The sequence below is a fragment of the Vulpes lagopus genome, chromosome 4 (assembly GCF_018345385.1).
Source record: "Vulpes lagopus strain Blue_001 chromosome 4, ASM1834538v1, whole genome shotgun sequence".
Classification (NCBI taxonomy): Eukaryota; Metazoa; Chordata; class Mammalia; order Carnivora; family Canidae; genus Vulpes; species Vulpes lagopus.
The window spans coordinates 102,573,445-102,599,745 of NC_054827.1; the positions used below are offsets into that span (position 1 = coordinate 102,573,445).

The 26,301-nt window shown below is 41.1% G+C and overlaps 1 long non-coding RNA gene across 1 annotated transcript; it reads right to left on the reverse strand.

Annotated features, from left to right (window-relative positions):
* Window positions 1-341: 341 nt before the first annotated feature.
* LOC121489057 lies at window positions 342-9,605 on the reverse strand. The gene is made up of 3 exons (XR_005987258.1): window positions 9,305-9,605; window positions 5,323-5,435; window positions 342-457 (listed from the first exon to the last, which is right to left on the reverse strand). It is a non-coding gene; the product is annotated as an uncharacterized LOC121489057 (long non-coding RNA).
* Between the last annotated feature and the right edge of the window lie 16,696 nt (window positions 9,606-26,301).

Here is a 26,301-nt window from a genome sequence, read left to right on the forward strand (position 1 = left end):
GGAGAGGGAGGTGAGTGGGGGCAGGAGGGAGACGTGTGAGGAGCAGACTTGAAAGCAAAGAGAGGAAAGGGGAGAGCATGGCACACATATTCCCATAAATATGAAAACAAATGGGCTTCAGATGGCTTGAGGCACAAATGACATTTCTCTTTAATGGGAAGCACACTTTGAATAAAACCAAGCAAGCATCATCCATCATCTCTCCTCCTGATGTGCCTTAACAATCAGTATGTGTGAGGGCATCTGGGACTTATGCAGGGCTTGTGGGCTAGAGTTGTAGTTGGGAGATGAGGCTTTTCTGGGCTCCAGGAACACAGAGCTGGGTGCCCAGGGGTGGTGAGGTCAGAAGGAAGCCAAGGCTGCGATGTACCATCAAGAGTCTCCGTGGTAGGCTGCTTCTTACAGGAGAAATCCATCTCTGTCATGGGTATGCCATCCCTGACAGCTCACTGTCACCCTAACAGGGAAGTGGTAGAAAGGAAGGCAAGAACAGGGTTTGAGTTATGCCCTGAAAGGCTATAAAAATGGTGTACATTTGCTCTGGCTCATTCTTTCCCTGCAAGGCCTAGAGCTTCCCTGGTAGGCTTTTCCTATCTCCATCCTTTCCCTAAACAAAAAGTTTTATGCCTTGTTGCTTGCTCTCAGCTTATCTGATGGACACAACTGGTCTGGCATGAAAACACCAATTAATTGGTTCATCTGATATTATCACATAATGGGCTATGATCTCAACAAAGCCTGTTGGGAAACAGCACCCTGATGCAAGGATGGGCTTGGATGGAGGAATTGCAAACACTGTGTGGGCAGGGCAGGAATTAGCATGAGGTGTGTGAGGCACTCTCAGAGGGCAAAAAATTGGAGTGGTTAAAACAAACAAACAACCCCCCCTATTGGTTAAGACAAAGAATACTTTATTATAGTATTTTTTATGAATAAAAAATAATGCAAGAAGTCCATGATGAACAAAATGGCACAATTTTAAATACAGAACACATGGGCCTGAATTAAGGTGAGTCAGTGGAGCACTGACTCTCAGGGTTATGCAAGTGAATGATTGAATCTGGTATTTAAAATTTCAAAATTTTGTTCATAAGGGGTGGGGCTTATGAGGCTATGTGATGGGCCAGTGCCGTTGCTTTTAGTTCTGTCCCAGCCTTCTTCTGCAGTCCAGCTATGATTCTCTTTCTGAATTCATATCATTTCTTTGCAATAAATTTTTTTTTTTTGGCTTAAACTGGGTTGAGTGAGGTTTTGTTTCTGGCAACCAGGAATCCCTAATATAGAAATAAATACTCACTTCTTTCCCTTCATGGAGCCCTGTCAGAGAATCTTGTCTTCTAGATTCAATCTTCTATTTCAAGTTTTAAAGAGCAATTTTTTAACAATAATAAGGATTTCCTTTTAAAATATATTACTTGTAATCTCATCAATCAAATACAATAGTTTTCTTTTTTACATGTTCCCTTAAAAGATCTAATCACAGTTTTACATGGTTACAGTGATAATGAACATATAATTTTGTATTCTGGTTTTTTAAAATTCTTTTTATTCATATATCAATGGTTTTCCATGTTGTTACATGTCAATGGCTCTAGGCCATTCCATTTAGTTTTACGTTCCGTGTTTTACTTTTATTGTTAGACTTATAAATTTTCTCCAATTTTCCATATAATAATGTGAAAATGAATATGTTCATCCCCATAGATTTTGTTTCTCCAGTTATTTCTTTAAATTATGCTCCCAGAAGTCTGATTTCTGAGCCAAAGTCCCTTGTTATACTTCTTAATATATAATTTGCATTGCCATATAATTTTTAACAGCACTTAGAATTTATAATGAAAACAAAAGAATTTGAACCAAAAAAAAACTTTACACATAAGCTACCACATTTCAGATTTAAGTAGGAGTGGGGGAAATAATCATCTTTAAAATTTGATTTATTTATGATATTGTTCAGTTTTAAAATTGAGCCTCAATTATATTTTTACCTCTCACTTGCTGTAGAGCCTTATGGTTGCACTAACTACTTTTTTTCCTCTCCAGTTAATTTTGCAAACTGGAGGAGCAATAATATTTTATAGTTTCTTTATAAGAATATATATTCTCATGATAACCAAATAGTCATCTAAGTTGCAAATTTAAATTGAAACTCTAACATACGTGGCAGATATCTGATGCCAAAATACTTATTTTTAAAGGTAACAATATTAATGTCATGGCTCCAAGAGAGAACTAAAATCTTCTGTTTCAACTGTGGGCGTATGCAACAATCCCAATATCCCCTCTACTCTTCAGGAATTAAATATATGCAAATGAAAATCCAAAGACATATTTCACATTTCTGTGCTTTATTTTCACTGGAGCTTTTAAGACTATTTTAAAACAAACAGTAGAGACAAAAAAAGGACCTCCCACCCCAAAAGGCTCCATTTTCCCAGATCTAGTTAATAACCGAACTAGTGATAAAGCAAATATTCCTTACATGTGGGCCATTGTCTCTCTGTAAAAGAATTCTATCAACATTCCCCCGACACCAACATTTCAAAACATTAAACTCATTCTCAACATAGATAAACAAGACGGAGATAGAAAGCTCAAGCGTGACCATTGAAAGGTCAAAGTCTTAAAAGCAAATCTGATTCTGGCTGCATCCCTTCATGGAAATACTTTCATCAGCTACAGCATTAGGTCAACAGCTTTAAAGTCCAAGCTGCCTTTCAGAAGAAGAGTTTTCTGGGTAGACCTAAAAACAGGAAGCAAATGAAAGGAAGAAATGTGGCAGATCACAGTAGCTAGGGCTGATGAGGGAAAAATCTAACTCCTAAAATAGATAACTCTGGAGATACACAGTATCTTGAGATTCACCTGTAGAATAGCCCTTTCATCTTGTAAATGAAGAATCAAAGATCCCATGGCTTGCCCAAAGTCAGATGGCTAGATTATTCCAACACTAAGGCTACTCTTTAGCTCTATGGAATTCTGTGCACTGTTACTTCATTTTATTACCATGTCACTGATAATAACATTCATCCTGGTGGCATGCCTCCATTCCAGTCCCTCTTCCTCCTGTGTTAGCCACATCTCTGTCTTGGGAACCAACTAGGGGAGTTCCCCATTCCAAGTAGTACCATGGCCATTGGGCTACTAATATTGAGCAAAACGGTAAATTCTCTTCCTGCCCCAAATTCTCATTCTCTGTTCTGTCAGGCAGGACCTCCACCACCATTTACAAATATAGTCTCTGTTTCTCTTAGCACAGATTCTCCAGAGAACATTTGTTGTTGGGCTCCATCCAGCTTATGATTTCATTCTCTTTAGATTAGGTTTCTTTCTTTCTTTTTCTTTCCTTTCCTTTCCTTTCCTTTCCTTTCCTTTCCTTTCCTTTCCTTTCCTTTCCTTTCCTTTCCTTTCCTTTCCATTCCTTTCTTTTCTTTTCTTTTCTTTTCCTTTTCTTTTTTTTCTTTTCTTTCTTTTCTTTTCTTTTCTTTTTCTTTCTTTCTTTCTTTCTTTCTTTCTTTCTTTCTTTCTTTCTTTCTTTCTTTCTTTCTTTTCTTTCTTTCATTTTTTATTGGTGTTCAATTTGCCAACATACAGAATAACACCCAGTGCTCATCCCGTCAAGTGCCCCCCTCAGTGCCCACCACCCATTCACCCCCACCCCCTGCCCTCCTCCCCTTCTACCACCCCTAGTTCATTTCCCAGAGTTAGGAATCTTTATGTTCTGTCTCCCTTTCTGATATTTCCTACCCATTTCTTCTCCCTTCCCTTCTATTCCCTTTCATTATTATTCATATTCCCCAAATGAATGAGAACATATTACTCAGCCATTAGAAATGACAAATACCCACCATTTACTTCAACGTGGTTGGAACTGGAGGGTATTATGCTGAGTGAAAATAGATTAGGTTTCTATCTTGGTTTCTTCCAAAGGGGCTGCAGAGCAGTTCCACAGAATGGGCAGCTGTCTGGACAGGTAGTCTTAAAACTGAGCATCATTTTGGGGTTCAGTATTTTGATAGATAGAAGGTCATGGGAAGGAAAAAATTCAGTGAGGTGTTTCCATAAAGAAACTTTCAAGAGAGGGCTACCTTCAAAGGAATGGACAGCATTAAGGGGACCAGACCAGAAATGTTGATACACCCTGAGTTTGGCAACAGCGGGTTGCTGCTGCCACTAGAGGGCAAAGTGGAAAATGAAGGAAATAATGTTATATAACCTGGTTAAAAATGGTGCCCTGGAAGAAAGATCACTTGACAAAGCCACAGCCATGGAGGATGCTAATAGTGTCCAGAGACGCTGCACTGATTCAGGGAGGGCATGAAGAAGAAATACTCCTGTCTCTCTGTCTCTCTGTCTCTCTGTCTCTCTCTCTCTCACCATCCTCCTTTTCTGGCATTGGCCAAACTCAAAGGGAAGTCAGCCACCAAAAGAGTGGGGAGTGTGGTTCATCAGGGTTAATCTCTAGGGGCACAGAGCAGAACAGAGAATGGACTGGGGGAATAAAAGGAAAAATCTTGGCAACTTTTTTGTCAGTGGGTCTTCTCATATAGTATTTGAAACAGTTTCATGGAGTGGTTAAGGAGACTGAGTACCTTGGCTAGGTGCATCAAATCTTTTCTGAGGTTTATCCATCCATAAACTTGCCCAAGGTCACAGATCTAGAGTGTCGCTGGGATGTGAACATGTCTGTGTCACCACAAAGATGACAGTATCGAACACCGAGTATGCAGATAGTATTCAGGCACCATGCTAAGGCAGTCACAATCTTTAACTCATTTAATCTTTATGAACCTGAGGCCTAAATGTCATCACAACCTGGGGCTGCCAGGCCTGGGGTGCTCCATCTTCAGGAGGCCCTTGGTAGGTACTAACAGTCATGAGAAGTCCTTTTTTTTATTAAAGATTTTATTTATTTATTCATGAGAGACACAGACAGAGAGGCAGAGAAGCAGAGGGAGAAGCAGGCTCCCTGTGGGGAGCCCAATATGGGACTCTGGGGTCACGCCCTGAGCCAAAGGCAGACACTCAACCACTGAGCCACCCAGGCATCCTGAGATGTCTTCTTTATGGAGAAATAATGATTTGAAATGACATTTTCCTTGATCCTTAGAACCATCCCACAAGGAGGGTGCTGCCCCCATCTTACAGGTAGTGGAATTCAGGTTTGATAGATGTGCAGCTCAAAAAAAACTCACATGATACTAAGGCACAGCCAGTGTGTGAGACACTTGGACTGACTGTAATATCTGCCCTCTTTGCTTTAATTCACACATCACACTTTCTCATCCACCTTCAAATCAATTAAAGAGCTTGAAAAGAAACCTTGTCATTTGTTCCTGAAAGTCAGCATGGATCCATTATGTTGTGCCTTTGGCAATTCCTGTCTCGTCTCCTTATCCAGACTTGTAGCATGAAAACTCCTGTCTCTTTTTGTCCTGTCAGAAGAGGGTAATTGGAAAAAGTAAATGAAAGAGGGAATGAACAAATGAACAAATGAGTAATATGTATATAGCATACATATTCTCATTCTGACTCTATGAAATCCATAATTTCAACTCTTTATTGTCTCATTAAAACCCTGGGATGGGTGGTTATTCCCCTTTTACTGAACATCAGGTTGCTGGAAGATGAAAGCTGCATGGTTGCAATTTAGTTTTCCTTGTGCTTTGCAAATTGCCTCCACTAGCTTTTTGGATGGTGGAAGCTGAAAAAATATGCAGCAGAAATTTAATAGACTTGTTTATTTGGTGTGTCAGGAGCTGGACAGAACCCTTTGAGGGTTTATAATCTGGGAATTGGATATTACATCCTGTAAACTAATGGGGCCATGCAAACTGGTCCAGGATCAAATGGCCAATGCTTGAAAGGCTGAGTCCTTTCTCCTTGACCGAAGAATGGTCCACTTTCAGCAGGGAAATTGTCCTCTTAAATTAGTGTTCAAATTTGGGGGTGTGTGTGGGGAGCCAGGAGGGAGACATGGAAGATGTGCTCAGCCAACCACATCACCTGAACTCGTTCTAGTGACCAGGAGGGTGGCCAATGGGCACTTTTTTCACTAGGCAGGCATTATTACCAGGGTAGTGCTTCCTTAACTTGATGTCCATATAATTCACCTGGCCATTCACCAGATTTTGACTAAATCTGAGGTGTGGCCTGAATTTCTTCACTTCTTACAAGTTTCCAGGTGGTGCTGACATTGCTGGTCCAAGGGTCTAGAGGGACAAGGCCCTAGAATGTCCATTTATCCTATTGCTGTAGGGCTCTCATTATGAGGTCAGTGAATTATAAGTAGCTGTACTTGGGGGCAGGGCTAACCTTCTTCAAGAGTGTATGATGTCATGAAAGGTAAGGCCATTGTCACTGTCCTTGTTGGAATCATCATTGTTATTACTGTTTGTTGAAGATCTCAATCAGGGCAAAATGCTTGCAAGCCCCAGAAACTTGCTCAAAGAGGTTCATATAGAAAAAAAATTGATTGTAAGATATACAAAGCCCTTAGAACCCAATTACAGCCCTATGAGACTGAGGCAAGAAAGAGCAATTTCTCTATCTTTGCTTCCTGCTGTACATCTTACTTAACTGCTTCCACATGGCCCATCAAGATGACAGCAGACATGATGTGGAAATGGATTGTGACCTGTGACCTGAACCTGGTGGTTAAGAAGCTAGACTTGGGCCCTGGTAGGCACAGTCTGAACTCTGTCATGGTGTTTTCCCTCTATCAGCACTAATGTCTTCATTGGTAGAGGGTAGGGGGGTGCAGAGCGGGGCATCATACTTGCTTGAGATGTTGTGAGGATTAACTAAGATAAATGCTGGGCACAGTGCCTGGCACACAGACAGTTATTTTTTAAAAATATTTTATTTAAATTAAATTTGTCAACATACAGTATAATACCCCAGACGGCTTTTTTAAATTACTAAATTTAAAAACTATAAAGACAGGGAGATTAATTATTATGGGGAGACTGTGTTATAGGATATTAGAAAGGCCTTGGCATTTGGAATCTGAGAGCCTTGGTTTTGGAACCCAGCTACACACCTACGGCTACGGTTTGGGTGTACCTCTTAATGTCCCTGAACCCCATTTAAAAAAATCACTTTTTGCTTCATGGAGATGGGAAGGATTAAATGAGATAATGGGTGATGACACATTAATTAAAAATAAAAAGTACTATTCTAGAGTAAATTTTCCTGTCCTCTGATAGCTATGAAGGTAGGACTGGCTTAGACAAAAATTGAATAGAGAAGATTGCCACCCTTCAGCAATACTGTTAACTTAAAAGAAAGACAGATTTCGAAAAGGAGGAGAAGCAAAGTTTTGGCTAACTGCAGCCCCAATCCGCTTAGCGATTATCTTCATCAGTCTAAATTCTAGTGCCTCCAGCAAAACATCATACCCTTTGTTAATTGTAACTTGAGTGGTCTCCTGAGGGGCCTCTCCTCTCCTGCACTCCTGTAAATCAGTGTGTCTGCCTGCGTCTGTCTCTACATCCTTTGAAAAAGACTGTAAAAAAGACCCACAAAAGGAAAACCGAGTACCTTTCAACTTTTTTCTCACTTTCTAATTCTTAAGTTTCATTGAACATTAAAAGTTTTTATGGGTAGCGAGGAAAGGCATTTTGCCACTTGAAGCTGAGGTGTGATCCAAATTACAGGAGACTCCATTTCCAAAGTGGTATTTAGTGAGTTTCACACATATCTTTTTTACAGGACATTTGCACTGGTGCAGAGGGGTGGAAAAAGCGACAGCAGCTCTCTGGTAACTTGCCCTTGCAGCCCAGGTGTGGTCACAGTGTAGCCTGGTGGGTTCTTTCCTTCAATCCCTTTCCTTCATGCCTTACTAAACAACAACGAGATGCTTTTTCATGCATGAATGGGCTGCAGTCCACTTGCTTCCAGAAGCTCCTCTCTGCCCCACCCCGCCTCTGCCCGTGTGTACAGGTGACTAGCATCCGGTGGCACACAGAGGGCCTGTCTCAGTGGGCACATACAATGTTTGTGTTCAGTTGTCTATGGGGTTGCCTGTGAGGTCTTGGCATTTTAATTATACTACTGTCTTAGCATTTTGCTCTGCATTGGGTGAAAATGATTCATGTCCAGGTTGAAATCTAGACTCTGTCTTTCTTTTCTGTTTGTCTCTCTCCACTGTCATTAATGCTTGCCAAGACTTTGGTCATGAAAGCCAGAGAGAACCTCCATTTTCCAAAGGATAAGAACAAACAAACCAGCAGAATCACCTCTTTATTTAGCAGAAAGGGTAAGTAGTAGTATTGACACACAGATAACATTTCTAAAAATCCCATAGATTTGAGGGCCATGAGCTAATTAATACCTGCAAAGTCATGCATTGAGGAATTAGAGATGTGTGAACCTTCCTCTCTTTCTTCTTGGAAGCGGTGTCTTTTTTGCCTAGGGCATAACCATCTGGTTAATCTGGTCAATAATTTAAAGTTGTTTTTTGTTTTGTTTTGTTTTTGTTTTTCCTTGCTTGTTTGTTTGTTTGTTTTTTAATGGGAAGGCTGATTTCTAGTTTGATTTTTTAAAAACATTTGTCAAATTAGCTAGATAATCACCTAATTGGTACTTTTCCTAAGTAGACCCAACCTGAATGTAGAAGAAACTAAAAAATGATTTCTCCTGCCAATTAGAACAGAAAGCAGTCCTCACCCACCTACTGCTGAATCTATCACAGTCTGTAAACAGGGATCCAGAAAACAGGGGTGTGTGGGAGGAACCTGATGAAAAAAGTTTCTCGTTTTATATTTAGCATAAAGCCAACTCCACAGAGGCAAAGTGGCCGGTTTGGCTCAAGTACTAATAAAATGCCTTATAGAATTGAGAGCAACCTCCACCCCCAAGTCTATTTACCCGTATTTCCACTGCACTAAAAGACACAGGAGACAAATTATTTTTTAAACTCACAAGAGAAACCTCGTCTTCTCTTAAAGTCAAGCAAATCTGAGTTGACTTCTCTCATAAATTCAAGAACAAAAAGTTATAAATTGAACAGATGAAGGACATTGCCTTCTTTAAAGTGATGTCTCCTTACCTTAATGGATTTAGCTATGGCAGGGAGTCAGAGTAAAGCTGTCTTAACTAAATCTTTGACTGATTATGCATTTTTTTCCCTATTCATACACGATAGATTCATCATCCCAATTTGTCAAGCTGGCGAAGTTCCAATTAATTACACCCGGCAAACCTCGGCTCCCGCTCTGCCCGGTGTCAGGCCTAATCTAGTACCTCATTTGCCGGCGGCCCAATGAAGAGGTATCAGAGGTGTTGTTCCTCTGGTACTTACTGTGATGGATGCCCCTGGCGGCGTGGCCGGTGGCAGAGGCAGAGCGGTGGACGCCTCTCTCCTCCGAGCCTGAGGCCTCGAGGCTCCTGCACTAATTTGAGGGCTCATCTGTATAGTGGATGTTGTCGTCAAGTCTATCCTTCATGGCAGAGCTGAAGGCTTTCCCTGCTGCATGGGCTGCGTAAATGCCTACACGGGTTCTACATTTCTGTCAGATTTGTCCTTGCAAAACAGAAAAAAAGGAAGGCAACTTATCCTGGAGCTGAGTTTCTGAGCTCTTTAGTGGCTGATGTGTTGTAGGGGAAAGTCACAGAGACTACCGTGTGTACCCAGAGCATTTGTGAATATCTGTGCATGCTCATACCTGCGTCTCCGTGCTATTTATAGGCAGTGCTGTGTTCTTTTGACTATGGTGACTTGGCTTTCCTGCTCTTAGCTTATCAGGCAATGACCTGCTAACAAATATTATTTATTAAGCAATGTGAGGCCCTACTGGATATTGATATGTGATCTATGATGCATGCAGGAACTCACGTTTGATGAGTGACTAGAGCCCTGTGCTGTGCCAGATGTTCCTGGCGTAACATCTCTTTAGATGATTGTTTTTATCCTTATTTGAGGTGGGAAAAGTTAGCTCAGAGAGTTAAGTGACTTGCACAAAGTTGCATAAGCAGTAAGCATGGAGATGGGATCTGAACCAAGGTTGAGTTGATGATAAGGTTTCAGCTCTTTCTAGTACCCAGTCATTTTTCTTAAGTAACTCCTCCTTCTTCCCCCGTTCACATTCTGTCCTGGCCTATGACCCTTGCCTTCCTAACCTGCAGACTGAGAAGCTACAATATCTTGGCAGGGTTGCAGAGCTGCATGACTGCACTATTGGTGGGGCTGTGTCTCCACTGGTCCATGGGACTAGCCCAGCATGGGGAGTAGCTCTAGGTGTAATGGAGCTAAAGCCTGGGCATGTTCCCAGATTGCTTTGACCACTTCCCTCTTGCTCTCCCAGGCTTTCACCCATATGAATCACCCCTCCGTTCTCAGCTTTGGATGAACACTACCTGCAGGTTATGAGGTCTGGATCCCAGAGTGGCCAGCTCCACAGAGGCTGAGCATTGACCCATGGAAAATAGGAGATGGGAAGGAGACAAGCTGATACAGACCCTCTCCCTTCCCGGTCCTGTGGCCACCTCGGAGGTGTGGCACCTCCTTGCTTCTCTTGAAGACAAGTCCCATATGCTAAGTGAACGTGTGTGCTGAGCTATGGGCTGAGTCTCTGGGGCTCACAGTGAGTCAGTGGCTGTTCAGGAACACATGCACAACATCACCTTACTGCTGGCCTCCCTTCTCTTTTAACCCACCTCATTTTTAAAACAAAGTGTGGTACCTTAATCCTTATGTCTAGACTTGAGACAGGGCTACAGTGGCATTAAGCACAAAGCTAACTTCCCACCTATACAGCCTACACAGAAGAGACCCTGAAAGGGACTGTCATGTTTTGGAAAGAATCAAATCACATCAAAGATCAACTTTTAATTTAAATAAGACTTCAAGTGCATTAATATTCAGCATTTAAATTCCTTCCTGGTTCACAAATATAATATGTTTTACAGTTATCAAAAACATATGCTGCTTTTCAGCAGCATTTTATATACAACTTGTTCAACAGAAGGTGCCAGCATCCCAATATGTTTTGCTAAGCTTTGGCTTTAACCATTGTGATGAAAGAATTCAAGTGCAACAGTGTCATCTTTTTGAAAGTAGGGAGGAGTGTTGCCAAAGGGTAAGTCATACTCCAAGAAGAAAGAAGGGAATTATTTATTATTTCTTTCATTGAGTTAATTTTTATGATGTTTCTATTATGAGAAGATCTCTGTATGAAGATTGGTGAGAGCTACATGGATTAATCAATCCCAGATCTTGTTTTCAAGAAAACTTCAGTTTAATAAAATACCTTCTGGAAGAAGCTAGTGGTGGTATTCCTCTTACAAAAGAAGTCCACTAATCTGCTGCTTACCTTTGGAGCCATATTGATTGTTAAAATATTGTGATACTTTCCATGCTTGTTTGTGAATATGCATTATCCCAAGCCTCCTACACCTGGCCTACCTTGTCCCTCTCCTTTGGTCTGGTGACTAAAGCAATAATGCCTAGCAAGGCAGGGGATTCTAAGTCCTTCCTCCAGCCCTATTGCTAGTGCCTGTTCTGATGGCTCAGAACCCATGCCTCATTTGTTAAATGTGTGGAATGTCTTTTGTGAATGTGGCAGAGATGCTACGCCTATTATATTCAGATGATCTATACCCTTACAGTTACAGTCTCTAACTAGGAATGTGGATCAGTTTCTATCTTTTTAAAAAAAATTCTGTCAATTTTGCCTCATGTTTTTGAAACTCTGGTTTTAGGTGCATACTTATTAAGAATTGTTATATCTTCTTTATGAATGGGCTCATTTATTACTAAAGAATGTCTATGAAGTTTATTTTATCTGATATAGATATAGCCATACTCACTTTGTTTTATTGAGTTTGCATGGGCTGTCTTTCCCCACCCTTTAATTTAACTGATTGATCTGTATCTTTGCATTTGAAGTCTCCCTCTTAGATAAGATGCCATTTAGGTGGGTCTTGTTTTTTTTTTTTTTGTTTGTTTGTTTTTTTAAACCCAGGCTGACAATCTCTACATTTTAATAGGAATTACTTGTCTATTTACATTTAATGGATGTTTTGGTATAGTTGGGTTTAGTCTGGGATTTTGCTGTTTGTTTTCTTTCTACTTGTACATCTGTCTTTTGTTCCTCTGTTCTTTCTTTTTTGCCTTCTTTAGGTTATTACATTTATTTTTATTATTTCACTTCAATTCCTCTACTGGATCTTATCTATTCTCTTAGGGAACTTTAAAAAAATAATTGTTGCCCTAGGAAGTATAATATATATCTCAGTTACTAGCTTATCACTGTCTAGTTAGTATTATTATTGCATCATTTCATGTAAAATATAAGACCCTTGAGACAATGATTTTAGTTACTCTTCTCCTTCATCCTTTGGGGTATTGTTACTTTATGTTTATATACTTATGTATACTGTTGACCCTTGAACAACATGGGTTTGAACTGCCTGGATCCACTTATATGTGGATTGTTTTTCAATAAATACACTACCATAAATGTATTTTCTTTCTTTAGGATTTTCTTAATAACGTTTTCTTTTCTCCAACTTACTTTATTTTAAGAATACAGTATATAATATATATAACAGACAAAATGTGTGTTAACTGACTGTTGGTGTTATCAGTAAGGCTTCTTGTCAACAGTAGTCTATTAAGTTTTCAGGGAGTCAAAAGTTACATTTGGATTTTTGACTGCATCGGAGCTTGGTACCCCTAATATTGGCATTGTTCAAGGATTAACTGTATTATAAACTCTGAAATGTTCTGAAATTTGTATGTATATGTATGTGTGTATATGTGTATCTGTATATATGTATATATATAACATATATATGCATTATATATATAATTTTTTAAAAATAGTAACCTGCCTTTTAAAGATACTCAGAGGAAAAATGATAGTCTTTTGTTTTTGCCCTCATTCACCATTCCAGTGCTTTTCGTTCTTCATTCTTCTCTGTGGATCTAAGTTTCCATCCTAGCATCATTCCACTCTGTCCTGAAGAACTTCCTTTGGCACTTCTTGAGGAGTAATTCTGTATATACATACATATCACTCAGTGTGGCTCTAGTTTCCACCTGCTTTTCCCTCTCTCTAGTGACCACATTCAAATAGAAATGAATGTGGATTAAGGGGTGCCTGGGTGGCTCTGTTGGTTGAGCTTCCAACACTTGATTTCAGCTTGGATTATGGTCTCAGGGTCATGGGATTGAGCCCCTCATCAGACTCCATACTGGGTATGGGGCCTGCTTGGGATTCTCTCTTCCTCTTCCTCTGTGCCTCCCCACCGCCTCACACTTGAGTTCTCTCTCTTTAAAAAAAAAAGAAAGAAAGAAAGAAAGAAAAAAGAAATGAATGTGGATTAAAAATACCAGAGGTGACTAGTCATTTCTAGGGGCCCAGCCCTCTACAAAGGCATTGGGAATGAGATTATAAAATTAGGAGTCTTTGGGCTGGTTTCCACCTTTAGTACTGACTTAACACAGGGTTTAACATATTTTAAGCTCATCTTTAGATTTGGAAGATTTTATATAAAACTGGATTTCTGGCTTCTCTTGAAAAATTAGAAACCCTGTAAATGCAAATGATATATCAGATAAAGGGCTAGTTTCCAAAATCTATAAAGAACTTATTAAACTCAACACCAAAGAAACAAACAATCCAATCATGAAATGGGCAAAAGACATGAAGAGAAATCTCGCAGAGGAAGACATGGACATGGCCAACATGCACATGAGAAAATGCTCTGCATCGCTTGCCATCAGGGAAATACAAATCAAAACCACAATGAGATACCACCTCACACCAGTGAGAATGGGGAAAATTAACAAGGCAGGAAACAACAAATGTTGGAGAGGATGCGGAGAAAAGGGAACCCTCTTACACTGTTGGTGGGAATGTGAACTGTTGCAGCCACTCTGAAAAACTGTGTGAAGGTTCCTCAAAGAGTTAAAAATAGACCTGCCCTATGACCCAGCAATTGCACTATTGGGGATTTACCCCAAAGATTCAGATGCAATGAAACGCCGGGACACCTGCACCCCGATGTTTCTAGCAGCAATGTCCACAGTAGCCAAACTGTGGAAGGAGCCTCGGTGTCCATCGAAAGATGAGTGGATAAAGAAGATGTGGTTTATGTATACAATGGAATATTACTCAGCCATGAGAAATGACAAATACCCACCATTTGCTTCAACGTGGATGGAACTGGAGGGTATTATGCTGAGTGCAGTAAGTCAATCGGAGAAGGACAGTGTATGTCCTCATTCATTTGGGGAATATAAATAATAGTGAAAGGGAATATAAAGGAAGGGAGAAGAAATGTGTGGGAAATGTCAGGAAAGGAGACAGAACAGAAAGACTCCTAACTCTGGGAAATGAACTAGGGGTGGTGGAGGGCAGGGGGTGGGGGTGAATGAGTGACGGGCACTGAGGGGGACACTTGACGGGATGAGCACTGGGTGTTATTCTGTATGTCGGTAAATTGAACACCAATAAAAATTAATTTATTAAAAAAAAAAGAAAGAAAAGAAACCCTGTAAATTTAGGCTCTGACTTCTGTTACTTCATTTGGTACCATCAGCCAGAGGTGGATAGCATTCCTGATGCCAGTGAGACTGTGCTTTTTAGCTTGCCATGATTTCCCATTTTGATTGGGTCACCAACATTGTCTTGCTGGTTCTTGAGGTTCAGAATGAGGAACTAGAACATTGGCATGCAATACATCATCCAGAGGTACATCCTACGGTGATCTAGAAAGTGAATTGAGGTAATTTATATATTTTCAATTCACATCAGATAAGTGATTAGATGGGAGGTTCAGAAGCCCCTGTGCTTGTGTCTCTTTAAGACCAAATGAAATCTTCTGTGATGGGAATTTGAGTATGGGGAACTCTAGTCATAGTAAAAAACAAAAACAAAAACAAAAAACATGTCTTGAATTCTTAGATGAAATCTCCAATCAATGGCATTACATTTCTTTGGCTCAGTGAATTTATGCATATTGGATGGAAGACTTCCTCATCCAAATCATTGCAGAGGCCATATTTTCTGAATGTGTTTTCTGCTCTGAAGGTAAAACTTAACATAAAGGAATGGCTCAAGAATACAATTTTTGCAGAGATGGCAAGGCTTCAGATTGTCCTGGGAAAGATATAGGTGAAATGCAAAATAATTTTGCTGTTAAAATTATTAGACACACTAGGGAATCCCTTTGAATCTTTGCCCTCTTGGAATCACTTGAAAAAAATTATTGTAATTACCCTGACTTTGGACAACTCCAGGATGATTTTGAATTTAGACACTCTGCTTCCAAAAGCTAGACTGCACAGCATATTTGGGGGCCAGAGCTGTGGTGCTGAACAAAATATAGGAACCAGAAAGAATAAATGGAGAAGGACAAGTTATCTCAAACAAGGAGCATGTTGGTGGTCAGTGTGAAGGATGGGATTCATGACCTAATATGAGATGAGCTTGAACTCATGCTGGGCACTTTGCAAGAAGAACCTGAGAAGAAACTCTAAATCCAGCTAGGGTGGCACAAATAGCAATCTGTCAATGTAAACAGATTGACAAACACTCTTTAGTTTATTTGATTGTGTTTGGAGCTTTATAGAGAAAAAAAAAAACCTTCCTCTGATGACAGAAATTTAGAAAAGACAAGAGGAATGGGATCTCTGCCCCCAATCCATCCTTTTAGATTAATGCTCTCTAATGGATATTAAAACATGGTAGATTAATGAGCCCGATAGACCATGCAGCTGAAAAAACACACTTTCTTTTGACAGCTAGGCAGTTAAGAGATGCCTAGGAATTAAGGAGCAGTTCAGATTAAATTACCCTCTTTATTAAGACATCTTTTCCTTGGTAAATAGTGTGCTGGGGGAGAGGAGCAAAGAGATGCCATGATCACCAGAGATTATTCATGGAACCTATAGTTTGTGACCATAGAAATAAAAGACTCATTTAGATTTTATATACTGGCAGGTTAACCAAAATGGGTCAATGGGAGGCAGGAGCAAAGAATGCTGGGCTTTTGGATAAGCAGCTTCTGGAAATCATGAGGTGCTTGGATGGAAAGAAATGAAGGAGCCTGCCAGGTGTCAGTTGGCCAGCATACCAGTGAAGTGTGTTTTCGTCATCGGATTGTTGTTTGCTCTCCGTGCTGGTTATGTACTGTGTAAAATTAGCTGAGCTGGAACTACAGTTCCTAGAATTCCTTCCCTTGGCTGGTTCCTTGTTGGGGTTGGTCACAGGAGAAGTATGTGTGAGATTTGGAAGATGGGAAGTAAAGCAGAAGCAAATTTTATGCTCCAAGGGTTGAGGTAGATGGAGCTCTAAGCACTGCGGCAGCCAATTTACATTGTCACTGATGTGCTATCTCACTTTGCTGGCATGGGCACCTGGATCTACAGCTCCTCTGTCTCCCATAAGTTTCCTCCTATGTGCAGCTCTGTGGTAGAGGATGTCAGCTGTTTCTTCATGCCACCATGACTTTTAGGTTAGAGGTGGTGAGAGACAGCTGTGGGGCATCCAGATTATATTTGTGGGTTATAGTTTATGTGTGTGTGGTCCAGTCCTTAATTGTTCTCCCCCACTTTGTATACAACTTTTCCACAAGACTGCCCACCTAGCTGACTTAATAATGGTGACTTCAGGCACAACACCAGATAGAGAGGCAACAGCTTGCATAGATTCTTCTCCATCCTCCAGGTCTCATTTGGCAACACATCCCTTATTCTAAATGCCTCAGTAGTTTTGCTTCTTGGATCAAATCCCCACTGGTACCCTGACTCTACAGGTGATATGCAGATATTCAGATTGACTTCTGGGGGCAATATTGCAAAGTATTATTACTTAGTAATTGGGGTCTCTGTCCTTATAAGTGCTAGCTTTCCTTTAGCTACAGGCTCTAGGACAATCAATGTTAAACTGTGATGGGCTATCTTTATCCTCTGTACAGTGATGAAAGCTGCTAAAATGGAAAGATTCTAGTAAAATTGCCCTAATATCCAGGGATGAGGGCCACTGCTATGCAATGTTTCCAGGATTGTGTGTTACCTACATCCACTTAGCACTAATTTAGGAAGGAACTTGGTTTATTTATTTTATGCTTTTAAATAAGTGCATGCTGTAAATAATTCTGATCAAAGCAGAAGATAGGTTACTCTCATTTCATCGCTCTTATCTAGTTGGGCTTGATGGTACCTGCTTCTTATGAATTTATATAGTGAGTAGTTGAGGTTGGATGAAGCGTCCACAAAATCAAGACTTACTCTACAAAAAGTTAGTTATACAATATGCTTCTCAAATATTGTGTTAATAGGGTGTTCTTTTCAGTCAACATTCAACCCAATTTCCTTTGCTTTTACCATCATCATCCTCACCACTAGCACCAAAAGTACTTAAGTGTCTGTGTGTGATCACAACACACACCTATGTGATATGAACTTTTGTGGGGAGACACCGTATTGCAGTGGAAAGAGAACTGGCTGAGGCAGGGGATCAAATTTTTCTTCCACCTTTCCAGTTTAGCCAGCTCTGTGTCCTGGGGGACCCATAAAATGGGAACAAGGATGCCTTCTTTCTTCTTTTTTTTTTATCTCAAAAGATTAATAAAAATAAGCTTTGTACTCGGGGAGCCTGGGCAGCTCAGTTGGTTAAGGGTCTGACTCTTGATTTCAGCTCAGGTTGTGATCTCAGGGTCTTGAGATTGAGCCATGCATCGGGCTCCTGGATGGGCATGGAGCCTGCTTAAGATTCTCTCTCTCTCTCCCTCTTCCTCTTGCATATGCTCTCTCTCCCTCAAAAACAAAACAAGGCATAACCAAAAAAAAAAAAACCAAAACCCACCTTTGTACCCAATGAATGTTAAGTCACTTTAGGCAACAGAAAAAGAAAGGAAATGCTAGTCAAATAAAATTTATTGGGTCCCTTTACTTTTACATTCTTCTATAGTTTATTTTAGGATGGTGGTTTTCAAACTATGTGTGCCAGCATGTCCTCTGATGGTACCCCAGTGGTGGTGGGGGGATTCAACCATTCTCATCAGAAAAACCCTATTTTTATCTTTTTTTCATCATGAGATTTTTATTTATTTATTTTTTGAGATTTTATTTATTTATGAGAGAGAGAGAGAACACAAGCAGGGGGAGAGGCTAAGGAAGAGGGGGAGGCAGACTCTCCACAGCAGCCCTGAGATGGGGCTCAATCCCAGGACCCTGAGGTCATGACCTGAGCAGAAGACAGATACTTACCTGACTGAACCACCCAGGTACCCCATCATGAGATTTTTAAATTAAGACTTTTTAAAGAACAGTTAAAGGTTCACAGTGAAATTGATGGGAAGCTATAAGGATTTCTCATACATCCTTGACCTCCTCCTCATGTAGCTTCTGGCACTATTAACATCCTTCACCAGAGTGATAACATTTGTTACAACTGATGAACCTACCTGAACATGTCATAATTACCCCAAATCCATAGTTGTCATTAGGGTTCACTCTTGGTGGTGCTCATTCTATGGGCTTGGACAAATATATAATGACATGCATCTACCATTATATTATCATATAGTTTCCTGTCCCCAATATCCTCTGTGCTCTGCACGTTCATCCCTCTGTCTCCTCTTTATAATGAGATTTTTATGTTGGAGTACTGAGTAAGTTTGACTAGAAATAAAAAAGAACAAGCTTCTGGTTGGTACCTTAAGTCTGAAGCCACTAGATAAGGTTCTTGATGACTTTATGCTTAGAACAAACATGAGGTAGATAGGAAGATGTTTATGTCATGTACAAAAGATGAATCTGGAGTAGAAGGCCAGTCTAAGTATAGAATTAGGATATGTATTAGGAAAGCAATAATGGAGATTCCAAATTGAGTTCTGATTTTGTTGTTTGTCAGGAGTTGTAAGTGAATGTGTTCCTCTTCTCTGACTGTAGGAGGTGGGACAAGGAGTGGCTCAGATAACTGGGAATCAAAATGCCAAGTGATATAAGGCTTAGAAATAACAGTGGTTGGGAAGATAGAAGATATGGATCTAGTATAGCAATTGCACTCACATCTGGTAGTTAGCAAGTCACTTCCCCATGAAGATGCTCATTTGCACATTCACAATAAACTTACTTTGTACAGGTACTGAGGCCAAAGTAATGATATCTTGAGCCTCTAAAAATATGCTAATATTTTATGCTCAGTGCTGCTATTTAGGGGGAGTAAAGATGGGTGGAAGGAATGGGAAGAGTGGTCCAGGGTGTGCAGGGAGTTGAGTGCAGGAGGCATGAGAAGGGAGAGAAAAGGAGCGTTGCCTGATTTTCTTCCTATTTCTGCTTTTGTCTTTCCCCAGTAGTCAGATAGATGGTGGAATTTGAGGGGAGGTCCATTGCTTCAGAGTATTGGCTGACTCCATGATGTAGACATCCAAGTGGCTCCATCCTTTAATTGACAGATTCTAATAGGCAATTAAAGCCATCTATGGGACCTAGGCATTCTGCAGAGATCACTTTTTTTCAGAGGAGGGCAGTGGGAACCCATCAACCTCATGTTTGGTTTTGCCAACAAAAGGCATAGGAGCTGGCCAGTCTACTTGTGGGCAGCCATTTTTTGGCAGAAGACTTAAAGACAGCAGTCATGGGGAGCTTTTTTATGAGGATGCAGGGCATCCATAGACATAAAAAGCAGAAGAAATGCTTGTTAGTTATGGGGAAGGTGAAAGGCTCAGAAAACTGATTAGCGTAGCAGTGTGGTCAGATGGAAATGAAAGCTCAGAAGCATAATCGTTAATTGGGTGCTTACCTACTAATTTGAGCTTGGATGTCAGCAGTACTGCACTTCATCTCAAACCCAGGGTCAGACTTTAGTGCTACATCATAAATTACGTAAAGGCACAACACTAACAATTAGATAATTATGGAGACCCATGCTGTTGCAATTTAACTGGGCAAGTTCAGGGCAAACATGACAGGAATACTGTTTAACTCTCAGACTGCTGGCAGGTTTTTTTTCCCCTCAAAGAGACAAATGAATGCATAAGATGATGTGGCTGGCTGGTTTTCAAAGCTTGTGAGCTCAATCATTTCTTTCCAGGTGCTAGGTTCATTGGATGACCCAAACAGACTCTGAAGAAATATTAAAGAAGTGTTAATTATACCTGGGAAAAATTCATTCTTAACATCCACACCAGCTGAAGCACCTGGGAGTGGGCTGGGTTCCAGCTCAACTTGAAGCTTAAGCTCAAAAGCAAAGCTAATTTCTATCATTATGAGACATTCTGTAGATGAAACATGTGATCTCTCAATTCCGGGTCCCTCACATTAATGTGAGGGAATGTGAGGGAATGAAAATAGAAGATTCTGGGGTCTGTATTTTATTGTCACTGCATTCATGCTAGTGAACAAGTGGCTAATTCCACTGATGAAGGTGTTTTCATGACAAATGTGAAGTGACAAGGCTGTGCTGGTGCTTCTGTGCTATAGACATCATGTGTTCCTTCATTGACATGAGAAACTTTGTGTGCTGGGTATGGGAGATGAGACATCATTAGACAGGCATTTAAACATTGGTCTGATTTCCTGTTGGAGTCAGAAGACGTGTTGGGGGTTGGCCCACATTCCTGTAATAAGGGTGTTATTTCTGGGAGAAGTTTGTTTTCATTGTCGGAACGTGAGCTTGAGAAAGTCAAGAGCCACGCCTTTATTTTCTCTCCATTCCAACAGTCCCAGCACAGAGAGAGGGGTTCATATGAAGAAACAACTGGGTCTGAGAGCTTTGGTGCAGGAATGAATAATTTTCCTCCAAGAGCAGTTTAACTCAAGTTTAGGTTTTAGAAACTCCTATTGCCTGACGAAGGAGATCCCTTTTTAACTTCCCGAAAGTGATTTTGAATAACTGAATTCTATCATGTAAGCTGTGGTGAGTTACATATCGATATGCTTTGTTTCTTCTTGTTCCAGAAGAAGACACAATGTGACCAGCCCTCCATCAGAGAATCAGGGACCATGGAGTTGAAGATTGTAGGCTTCATAGGGAGTTCAATATTGAGTCCCTTAGTTCTACATGTAAGAGAGTGGGGTATGGGGATCCCTGGGTGGCGCAGCCGTTTGGCGCCTGCCTTTGGCCCAGGGCGCGATCCTGGAGACCCGGGATCGAATCCCGCTTCAGGCTCCCGGTGCGTGGAGCCTGCTTCTCCCTCTGCCTGTGCCTCTGCCTCTCTCTCTCTCTCTCTGTGACTATCATAAATTAAAAAAAAAAAAAAAAAGAGAGTGGGGTATGCAGGCCTAGACTGGAGGGATGTGGCTCAGGGCAATGACACAAAGATAGAGGTAGAAAGCGGCTGAGACCAAAAATCTCCTTAGGGCTCATTTATCCAGCATTGAGGACATGCCACAAGGGAAACTGCTCTGTGTGTTTGTGTGTGTGTGTGTGTGTGTGTGTGTGTACCAACAGAGTAGTCTAATTCTAGAACTGTGCGAAGGTAGGGAATGTTAGAACCAAGCCTACCCCTGGGGAAGAGAGAGATCCTCTTCCATCAGATTCCACTCCTTGCTAGTGAGGGATGGTATTTTGGCAGCTGTCTCCCACATGATCTCTCCATGTCATGGGGGCAGGCATCTAGAGAGTTTGCGGGCAGCACATGGCAGGTCATCACAGAGCCTTTAGGATGGACTAGAACTGGACAAAGAGAATAGGACTCGTTGATAGTCAGAGCTCTTTTCTTGGGCAGGAATGTAGCTAGGAGTGACCTTGTAAACCTGGAGAACACTTCTGGATTGCTGAGATTTATCACAGAAGGGAGGATTCTGAGGAGAGGAGAAAGACAGTATTCTCTTGAGCTATGTGAGGTTTGATCTGGGGATCATTTAATTTGAATATTGAAAGAATCCCTTCATTTATACTCCAAGCTACTTAAGTGGGAGTATTAGTTACATGTACACCAGGAAACTGAAGTCTAGAGAAGATATAACAAGGATGTGTTAGACTGTAGACTGAATCAAATCACCCCATCAACAAAAGGTGGTAATTTTTTTTTTTGTATGTGGTAGTAATACACAAAATGAGAAAGAACAGGGCTCTACTAAAACAATTCTTTTTTGGAAAGATTTATTTATTTATTATATATATATATATAGAGAGAGAGAGAGGAGGGACAGGGGAAGAGGGAGAGAGAAACTCAAGCAGACTCCATGCTGAGTGCAGAGCCCTACACGAGGCTAGATCTCATGACACTGAAATCAGACTTGACCCAAAGCCAACAGTTGGCTGCTTCACCAACTGAGCCACCCAGGCACCCCTCTTCTAAAACAACTCTTATGCAGAAGAAAATGCCATCTCGTGGAATGCCATCTCAACACTTACTTACCTTGGCCAAAGTCCTTTTAGCCACATCACAATTTTTATCCTCCCAAATTTTCCAACTAATGGGCTAAGTCAGGAAACTTACTTCTCTAGTCAATGTTATATGGACATAAATAATACTATGAAGTATATGCTCTTAATTCTAAAGAACATTACAAAAAGAGGGGCATGTGGGTGGCTTAGCGGTTGAGCATATGCCTTTGGCTCAGGTTGTGATCTTGGGTTCCTGGGATTGAGTCCCACATCAGGCTCCCTGGGGGAGGTCTGATTCTCCCTCTGCCTGTGTCTATACTTCTCTCTCTCTGTGTTTCTTGTGAATAAATAAATAAATAAATAAATAAATAAATAAATAAATCTTTAAAATACCTTACAAAAACAAACTGGATTAGCAGAGTGGCTTTTTTGAACCTTCTAGGAGATTTGTGAGCAGTCAATGGAGTATGTTTGGGTTTGCTGTGCATTGGTAGTTGGCTGTTAGTACATCAGTCAGGGGCTGGTTCTGTTTGGAAAGTTAATTCATAGAGGGGTCACTATAATTCAAAGAAGTCATGCTTCTCCTAGAGAAGCACTGTGTAGTACTTGAATAAATTCACATCTGCTTTATTCTACCTGCCCAAACTCCATTCCTCAAGTGAGTTTATCATTAACTCAGCTAATATCACAATTAAATAACAAAAAAGAATAATGACTCCTTATTGAGCCCAGGAAAGTCACAATTTTCAAAGGAGAACCAAGCTGCTCTCTCTGATATGACAATTCTTCCCCAATGGTCAAGTAACACTCACGTTACTTGCTTGTCTTCCCTTGTGTTATTTTGCTACAAATGAGACCAAAAGGAGAAGAACTAGAAAAAGCAGTCAGAGTTGTGCCTTTTCTCTTCCCTAGGACACCTTCCTCCCTTCTCATTTTCTCCTCCCTTCTTTCTCTCTTCTTACCGTAAGTAGCAGAGCAAAGTGCATGGCTCTGCACTTTGGTTTCAGTAGCCTATTCTACTTTGGCATTTTGAGGATTGCCTCATTCTTTCTAGCGGAGACCTGGCATTCTGTTGTGTGCCTGGACCATGGCTTATGAACCTATCTTCCAAAGATTGACGTTCCAGAAGATTGCAATCTTATGCCTTTGAAAATAGTGCTACTCTGTGGACATCCTTGTACATGTGCCTTTGAGCACATGTGAGGATAAATTACTGGAAGGGTACATTATTGGATCAAAGGGCATGTGAATTTTAAATTTTAGTGGGTATTGCCACATTACTCTCCAAAGGCTTGGCAGTGATTTGGGAGCCTAATCAGCTATCCAAAGACATCTTGAGCCAGAACTTGACCAAATGTAGTTTGTTCAGACACAAAAGAGAAAAACTCTAGATAAGAGACTATAGAAGGAAGAAGTCCAGAGGTGTGTCTTTCAGGTAGAAGGTGGGGGGGTGGTTGGCTTGTCCTGTAGGACCCAACAGCACAGGAATTGACAAGCAGATGAGACACATTAAGGCTCAGTGTAAAGAAATACTTTCTAAAAGTACTTGGCAAATGTGGATCTGGTTGTCTCAAAGGAAGTGAGATTGCCATTACTACACGTGTCCAAGTCAAGGCAGGTTGTATGTTTGTGTTTACGTATGTATTTATGTTTGTATATGCATATGTGTATGCATATTTGTGTGTATGTTTATATGTGCACGCACATTTGCATGTATGTGTGTTTGTATGCTCACATATGTGTATGCATGGGTATGTTTGTATATACATGTGTACACACACGTGCACAGGGCAGTTGTGTAGAGGGGGTGTGGGTATCAGATGAGGTGCTATAGTAGATGACTTTAAAGCCCTGTTTAAGTGTCTGAGACACAGATTTAATGAATGAGATAAAGTATGGGAAATTATCATTTGCTTAAGATACAAATATTTGTTTGAATTGTCCAAGTCTAAATACCCTCAGAGACCAACTTTACTGTGATATTATGTTCATTATTACAGTGACATATATTGAGTGGGTAAGTGTCTTACGGCAAGGCACAGGTGATAGAACTGACAGACAGATAGGTCCTTCCCAGAGGGAGCATTCATAAGGCTCAATGGATAAGCAAGGGAAAGCATCAAGGTACAGAGTCAAGGCAAAAGATAGTAAAAAAACAAAACAAAACAAAACAAACGTGTGCCATGGGGAACACAGGCCACACCCAGGCTAGAAGGTTGCATTAGACTGAGATCTGAAGGTTGAATAAGTGTTTGCTTAGTGCAGGTGAACTCCTTGGTGGTCACAGATAGAAGATTTCAGCCAGAGGCCCAGAAGTTCAAGAAACTTAACAATCTAGGGGTAGACATTTGAAGTATGGAGGCTTCAGGGAAGGTAGGTGAGAGCCTTACAGATGAGGCAGGCTGGAGGCAAACAGAGGGTGAAGGACCTGGGGGACTTTGTTCTAGGAGCAATGATATTTGATGAGTTTTGAGCAGCAGAGTTACATGTTAAGATTTGTGTTTTATGGAGCTCCCCACAGCACCTTTGGAGATGTTTTAGGGCAAAGTTTCTCAATGTCAGTGCTACTGACATTTTTGATTTATGATTTCCTGCTTTGGGGGCTGTCCTCTGCATTGCGTGATATTTAGCAGCATGCCTGGTCTCTACCCATTAGCTGTCAGTAGCACCATCCTCTGCTTCCAGCTGTGACAACTAAAAGTGTCTCCAGACATCAAGTGTCCCCTGGTGTGTGTGTGTGTGTGTGTGTGCGCGCGCGCGCACGCGTAAACACATAGTGGTGGTGGTGGTGGTGGTGGGATGTGAAACTGCACCCGGTTGAGAATATTTGTTTTAGAGGATGACATCACATGACGGCTTGAACTGATGAAAGGTAATGGCAGAAGTGTGGGTGGGTCAGAAGGTTACAGGCAGAATGAGCAGATCTTGGGCACAAGTTGACTATGTGTGGAGAGGGAGGGAGGGCTGAACGATGAAGCTCAGATTTGGGGATTTGGCACATACACAAGTGGTAGGTGCTGTGATTTCTGAGTGTAGGACATACGAGTAGTTTTCCAGAGAACATGGAATCCCATTCCATTTTGGAAATGCTGTGTTTAAGGGGGACATCCAAGTAGATATCCAGTGGGACTGAGTCTAGGGTGTGGGTAAGTCTTGCAAGGATCCTAAATTGGGGGATGGCTGTGCTATGGCAGGCAGTTGCAAGAATTCTCCTCTGGGTCCCTCTAGTAACATGGAGGAAGTGTGCATCTTTGATGCTCGAGTGAGTGTTTGTGGCACTTGCTGGGCACTGTGCGCAAGAGTATGTGGCCAATTCCAGATGCTCAGAGTTCCTGGACCATTCACTAGGGCCACCCCACTGGAAAATGATCCACATGGCTTCTCGACTAAGGAGGGGTGGGTGGCCCTGCAAGGTTGACCTTTCCTGCTGCAGGCAGCTGAAGTGCTTCATAAGTGCTGGCTGAATGGTTGAAGCTATTACTCTAACTGTAATTTGTAATGGCTCTCTAAAGCTTTCGAGAGAGCTGGAGTTCGCTGGGATGAAAGGTGACTTTTAGAAGTCAGTAATTATACTTCCCAGTGAAAATGTGTCTTTGGCACGGTATGTAACTGTAGCATGCCGGGCACCCAAGAATTCACTCCTGGGAAAGGCTTATATTAATCATAGTTTCAATGCCCAGAGAACATGTTCTCAGTAGTTAACCATTCTCTTCCCCCTCCTTAAAATGTGGGCCTTGTAATCAAAAGAAAGACACACCCTTCACTATAGCAGGGCTGCTGTACTAAATAAAAAATTATAGTTATTATACACGGACTTCATACCCAGCAGGGTCAAGTAATAACACATCTGGTAACCTCCATTAAAGAACTGAGTTATGTTCAGCTTGTGTTTTAATTAGCCTGTGATAAACAAAGAATCAAAGGCCATTCTGCTCTAGTGGTTTTTATATTTACGACTGCCTTCACCTGCACTTAGATACAGGTTTATGAAGTGTAAAAAAGCGAAGAG